The following is a 7,389-nucleotide window of genomic DNA, read 5'->3' as shown; positions in this document are numbered from 1 at the left end:
TGTGATTATGTAAAACTATTGTGGTTGGACTCCATAAGTTTGTTAAACTTCATCCTCCTCCTTTTGAGCACCAGGTCCCAAATATGTCATGTACATATCACTATTTTTGTTATTGTTTTTGAATTTTGTTGTACCTGGCTCAAACAAAGAAATAAATGAAATTAAATGAATAATAATAATAATAATGATGATGATGATGATGATAATAATAATAATAAAAGTTTGTCTGAGTGTAAGTCTATAATCAGACAGTGTGCAGTGTGGCATAAATTCTGTCCATGGAGAATGTTCTGAAGTTTGGTTTTGTGCAGGTGATGTACCAGCAGAAAGTTCCACACTGTACCTTTAAGTCGGCCTGGTTAGTATCAGAGTCAGTAGAAACCTGCTCACTCTGAAAATGTCACAGACAAAAAAAAAAAACAAAACATGTGTGCAGTTTGTGGGCGCAGTTACAACACTGTCCTCCAGAGGTCACTGTGAGTCTGCGCTAAACCAAACACAACACACACACACACACACACACACATTACACACACACACACACTTACACACATTACACACAGAAGGAAACAAGTCACTCTAAAAATCACACAAAAAAGGCCACAATTTAAATTTACTTTGAAAAAATAACAGGTCTACATTAAAGAGGAAGTGTTACGCAAAAATAAATAAATAAAATAAAGCTTTGTACCATTTTATAACAACGTTCTCTCACCAAAAACACACCTGGAGAGTCATCCATGCATGTTTATGTCATCTAGTGATCTCTCCTAGACCCTTTTCAAACCCTCCTTATGATTCGCTTTAAGATTCTTCACAGTTTAATGTCAAATATTTAGATAATACTGACAATAAGTCGACAAAATGACAACGCAAATCACTTTTCCCGTCTGTAGCATTATTAGACACATGTTTTTTATTTATTTTGTTTATTTTAGCATCTTTAAAGGTCTTAGATTACGGAAAACTGGTTCTCGTGAGGTTTAAGTCGTGTTTTAATGTTGTTTCCTCGTCGAAAACCTGGACTTGTGTTTTGTTTCATTCACGTGTGTTTGATTCACAAATTCTGTATATGTAAACAAGCACAAAATGCTCCACTGTGTTTTTAAACTCCGCACAAGATGTCACGAAGCGGTAGTTTTCAAGTGAACAGCTGCGTGTTTTTTACCTTTAGTTCAATAGAAATGTGCAATTCCAGGACTGAAATCACACAAATGATTCTCGTGAAGGTGTGTGGAGTTTAAAAACACAGAGGAGCATTTTGTGCTTGTATAAATATGCAGGATTTGTGAGTCAAATACGTGTGAATGAAACAAAACACAAGTTCAGGTCTGTTTTCGACGAGGAAACAACATTAAAACACGACTTAAACCTCAAAAGAACCAGTTTTCCAGTAATCTAAGACCTTTAAAGATGCTAAAATAAAACAAAATAAATAAAAAAAACATGTGTCTAATAATTCTACAGACAAAGAAAAGTGATTTGCGTTGTCATATAGTCGACTTATTGTCAATATATTTATTTTATGCTCAACTACAAACAAATATGCACCAATTTCCCAAATGTGCACACGAATATTTCTGAAAGATTTCAGTTTAGTCCTGGTTTAGTCCTTGTTTAGTTCTGGTTTAGTCCTGGTTCAGTCTGGTTTAGTCCTGGTTCAGTCCTCGGTTCAGTCCTGGTTTAGTCCTGGTGTAGTCCTGGTTTAGTCCTGGTTTAGTCCTGGTTTAGTCCTGGTTTAGTCCTGGTGTAGTCCTGGTTTAGTCCTGGTTTAGCCCTGTTTTAGTCCTGTTTTAGTCCTGGTGTAGTCCTGGTTTAGTCCTGGTTTAGCCCTGATTTAGTCCTGGTTTAGTCCTGGTTCAGTCCTGGTTTAGTCCTGGTGTAATCCTGGTTCAGTCCTGGTTTAGTCCTGGTGTAGTCCTGGTTTAGTCCTGGTTTAGTCCTGGTTCAGTCCTGGTTTAGTCCTGGTTCAGCTCTGGTTTAGTCCTGGTTCAGTCCTGGTTTAGTCCTGGTTTAGTCCTGGTTAGTCCTGGTTTAGTTCTAGTTCAGCTCTGTTTTAGTCCTGGTGTAGTCCTGGTTCAGTCCTGGTTTAGTTCTAGTTCAGCTCTGGTTTAGTCCTGGTGTAGTCCTGGTTTAGTCCTGGTTTAGCCCTGTTTTTGTCCTGTTTTTAGTCCTGGTGTAGTCCTGGTTTAGTCCTGGTTTAGCCCTGATTTAGTCCTGGTTTAGTCCTGGTTCAGTCCTGGTTTAGTCCTGATGTAATCCTGGTTTAGCCTGATTTAATCCTGGTGTAGTCCTGATTTAGTCTTGTTTTTGTCCTGGTTTAGTCCTGGTTCAGTCCTGGTTCAATCGTGTTTTTGTCCTGATTTTAGTCCTGGTTCAGTCCTGGTTTAGTTCTAGTTCAGCTCTGTTTTAGTCCTGGTGTAGTCCTGGTTCAGTCCTGGTTTAGTTCTAGTTCAGCTCTGTTTTTAGTCCTGGTGTAGTCCTGGTTCAGTCCTGGTTTAGTTCTAGTTCAGCTCTGTTTTAGTTGGTTCAGTCCTGGTTCAGTTCTAGTTCAGCTCTGTTTTAGTCCTGGTGTAGTCCTGGTTCAGTCCTGGTTTAGTTCTAGTTCAGCTCTGTTTTAGTCCTGGTTCAGTCCTGGTTTAGTTCTAGTTCAGCTCTGTTTTAGTCCTGGTTCAGTCCTGGTTCAGTCCTGTTTCTGTGTGTCGTAATAACTTAAACAGGTCGTGTGAACGAGTGAACGCAGAACAAAGCCAGAGGAGGCGGCTGCAGTGAGGCTCGGGGGAGGCAGGGGGCGCTCTGTCTCCTCTGAACAGACCCGGAGGAGATAGAGACGTCAGCGTCACAGAGCAGGACGACACGCAGGAGGATGTTTGTGGGTTTATGTGTGAACCCCAGTGTCTCCAGTCACAAACCATCAGGCTAAAGGGGACATTTTACTGAGGAGAATTACAATCTTTAGTCTTTTAAGATCGTTTTGAAATAAAATAATGTGTCTGTGTCAAAGAAAATGCATTTAGTGTAAAGATAATCACAAAAAAATGTTAATTATTTTGGGTGCAACAAAATCTAATTTACTCTTAGATTTGAGTTAAATCTTTAGGCGCCAGAGTTTTTTTTCCTAAAAATTTGATTTTGAAATCTTAGTCCTGGTTTAGACCTGGTATAGTCCTATTTTCATCCTGGTTTAGTCCTGGTTTAGTCCTGGTTTAGTCCTGGTTTAATCCTGGTTTAGTCCTGGTTTAGTCCTAGTTTAGTCCTGGTTTAATCCTGGTTTAGTCCTTTTAAAATCCTGGTTTAATCCTGGTTTAGTCCTGGTTTAATCCTGGTTTAGTCCTATTTTAGTCCTGGTTTAATCCTGGTTTAGTCCTGGTTTAGTCCTGGTTTAGTCCCCTAGTTTACTCCTGGTTTTGTCCTGGTTTAGTCCTGGTTTAATCTTGGTTTAATCCTGGTTTAGTCCTGGTTTAGTCCTGGTTTAGTCCTGGTTTAGTCCTGGTTTAATCCTGGTTTAGTCCTGATTTAGTCCTGATTTAATTCTGATTTACTCTTAATTTCATCCTGGTCTGGACATTAAAACCAATATTTTATTTATTGGTGAAATGCATCAAACAAACGTGTGTTACCAGTGAAAATAACAGAAACCCGTAAAAACTAAAGTTAAACTCTGATTAAACCCACAGAGAAAAACTGATAAAAGGACAGAGATGCAAGAATAATAAGTCCTGGATTCTGAATACTTAGAATACTTTTATATCAGGTTGCATTTAAGTTAAAGAGTTAAAAAAAAAAAAAAAAAAAAAGGATAAAAACAGCTTTATGTTTGTTTCACTAAAATATTTCCTCTCACTGACTGGAGATGGAAAAATCACACCTGTGTTTTCTATCTTTCTCACTGATTCTGTGCAGTCTGAAGCCTAAATTATTGATTATTGATTGATTTTAGAAAAGTAACTGTATTCTGTAGCCTGATTCATCAGACGGTTTCACTTGGTAGAAACCGTGTGACCTCGCAGCATTAGGATTCGTTTACCCGATGGCAGGTGGGAACTGTCTTCATCTACATCCGTCTCGACGTTTTGTTTACTGTTGTGTTGTTCCACAAAAGCGACACAGACGCCACCAGTTTGACCTCATGACTTCACAGCTCACAGCTGATTGGTCGGTGCTCGGGCTACAACTTCTGGGGTTTTTACAAATCGTCTAGTGTATTCTGACTCCTGACCTAATCACTGGAGAGAAATGAAACTGATCAGAGGCACTAGGTGCACCAGCCTGACCACTGTTCTGAATCCCACCAAACAAAAGTGTAACTGTAAAAGACACAGGTCAAAATGAATGTAGCGGCCAAAACTCGCAAGTTCCGCTACGGCTGCAGCGTGTGCGGCGTCTCGGACCCGTGTCTTCCATAAAAAGAGTCCAAATACTGTGTTCCTCAGGTAGTTTATTGCCGTACCTTACAGCCATCCAAAAATACACAGATTCAGCACTCAACAGATCACGACGACGACGCTCAAAAGACTGTTTACCTTCACGGTGCAACACCTGTGTGCACATTTACTCCCCTTGAACAGGGCGGCAAATTACGTAGCAAGTTACAAATAGCACCACCCAGTGGCAGGAGGTGGACAGGTGTAAAATGGCTCCAACAATGAATGTTCAGAACAAGTATTCTCAGTACATGTGTCCAGTTTCTGCCCATCACTGGATAAGATCATCTGGGAGCTCATACATTTCAAATCAAGATCACAACAGATTTTTTATTATTGTGAAAAAGTAGCTCCTCCAATCAGACCTCGCTGAGCTGCAGAGGCTGCACCAACACTGACTCAGGATGATACAGGTTCTGGGTTTAGAGAGAGACTGATTCATCAGCCGGTTTCACTTGGTGGAAACCATCTGACCTGCAGCTTTAGGATTGGTTCACTCGACAGTAGGAGGAGACCTTTATTTATTTAACCAATCGCTGCTGTTTGGTCGTGACGTATGTAATGCTCCGCCAACGGGACTAACTGGTGTATGAAGCTTTTCCCAAATCCTGTAGGAAGAAGAACAATAACGTCTTTCCCCTTGATAAAATTCACCAAACATTCTCTTTGTTCCGGCTGTAAATCCTCGATCTCGGGAATCGTTCACAACACAGAATGTCTGACTCTTTGCTGATTGGCTGGTGCCTGAACTCACACTTCCAGAGTTTTTACAAACCATCTAGTGTTTTCTGATTCCTGAACATGGATCTGTTAAAATATCTGGAGGTGTTGTTGCTTGTCGCTGCCTCCAGTTGACGCAGTGACTCTCACTGGAACTACAGAGGAAAAAATCCCCTGGGTGAGACCAGATTTTTCTCCTAGAGCCAATGTGATCACAAACTGCTCATGTTCGTCTAAGAGGGACCTTCAACTTTCATCAATGTTGGTTTTTGTGGTGATTTTGACCTATTTTTTAGACCTATTTTTTCTCAGCTCAAACTGATTAGTCCAAGTGATCATGTGATACACAAGCCGGCGCTCCGTGTGTGTGCTCGACTGCACATGCTCAGTCGACTCAGAGCCACCGGAAGAACCTCACCGGGCTAAAGGTGAATCTGGGATCATGAGACATCGAGCTCGGCCCATTGACTTGAATGGGCGGCCATTTTTAAAACCCGGGAGTCACTGAAGAGAAATGAAAGTGAGTGGAGGCAGCAGGTGGCGCCGGACAGACTGAGGGGCCGCGAGGTTTTATCCTTATTTTAGTACATTTTATACATTTTGGCTATTTTATCATTTTAACCCTCCAAGACCAGGACTGAAACTGGGACCAGACCAGGACCGAGACCAGGACCAGACCAGGACTGAGACCAGGACCAGACCGGGACCATACTGGGACTGAGACCAGGACCAGGCCAGGACCAGACCAGGACTGAGACCGGGACCAGACCGGGACCATACTGGGACTGAGACCAGGACCAGGCCAGGACCAGACCAGGACTGAGACCGGGACCAGACCGGGACCATACTGGGACTGAGACCAGGACCAGACCAGACCAGGACTGAGACCAGGGACCAGCTGGGACTGAGACCAGGACTGAGATCCCAGTCACGGTCCCATGACCGGAACTGAGACAGGGACCAGACCAGGACCAGACCAGAAGTAAGACCGGGACCAGACCGGGACTGAGACCAGACCAGGAGGACCAGACCAGGGACTGAGACCGGGACCAGACCGGGACTGAGCCAGGACCAGACCAGGACCAGACCAGACCAGACCAGGACCAGACCGTGACTGAGACCAGGACCAGGCTGGGACTGAGACCAGGACTGAGATCCCAGTCACGGTCCCATGACCGGAACTGAGACAGGGACCAGACCAGGACCAGACCAGAAGTAAGACCGGGACCAGACCGGGACTGAGACCAGGACTGAGACTGGGACCAGGCCCGGGACTGAGACCAGGACTGAGACTGGGACCAGGCCCGGGACTGAGACCAGGACTGACTGAGACCAGGACTGAGACTGGGACCAGACCAGGTTCAGACCTGGTTCAGTCTGGCATCGCAGTTTAAGTCACATAAACGGGAAACGGTCGTTATCTGTTTTTTTTTTTTCCATTTTTCATTTAAACACAAAATCGAAAACTGAAAAATCGCCTCATTATCTGTTTTTTCATTTTGGTTTTGGAGATAAATCAATAGTACAGTCTCTTTAACCGATACTGGATCAATACTCGGTCCTGTACAGTTTTGTGTCTCTGGTCCTTGTTCTCGCGATGGCCCCACTTCTGGATAGACACGTTCAAACGTCGCACTCAGACGGCCACAATTATGCAAATCTGTCGTCGTCGAAGCCCCGTGATTTACTCTGACACCCCAGATCGAGCATTTCAAATTCCCCCATATCCTGTTCACACATTTGACCATATACGTCCGCCGCGCTCGCCCCCCGCCCCCCCCCCGCCCCCCCCCGAAAGCACCCCATAATTTACATATCTCCATAACGTTTAATGTCCCCCTCGGAGAGACAATTCCCCCTCCTAAACACGCATAAGTGTCCCAGATGCCCTCCCCCTCCCGCGTGGACGTTCCGAGAGGCCGTTCAGATTAACAGCCCCCGCTCGCCTCCGCTCCATTTGCATAAACAGATAACCCTTGATAAAAATTTCCATTAGACAAAGGTGAAATGGATCAATTTTCTCCCTGCCAAGATAAATCTGCGTTTTTTCTTTTTTTTTTTTTCCCCCGCCGTGTTTTCCTTTTTACGTCGTCGCGGTACAGCTAACGTGAAGTGCTGGTAGGCGATTCGGCGCGTTGCAATTACCTGTAAAAGAAAAGCTTATTCTGTGCACAATAAAGCACATTATGATACAATATGATCCAGGCCATAAAGATTGGCGGTGGCGGTGGCGGTGGCGGAGGAG

Source organism: Boleophthalmus pectinirostris, unplaced genomic scaffold (genome assembly GCF_026225935.1).
Source record: "Boleophthalmus pectinirostris isolate CB_2022bp ecotype Guang Dong unplaced genomic scaffold, ASM2622593v1 HiC_scaffold_4, whole genome shotgun sequence".
NCBI classification, from domain to species: Eukaryota; Metazoa; Chordata; class Actinopteri; order Gobiiformes; family Gobiidae; genus Boleophthalmus; species Boleophthalmus pectinirostris.
The sequence above is the reverse complement of the archived record's forward strand: the minus strand, read 5'-3'. Positions refer to the sequence as shown.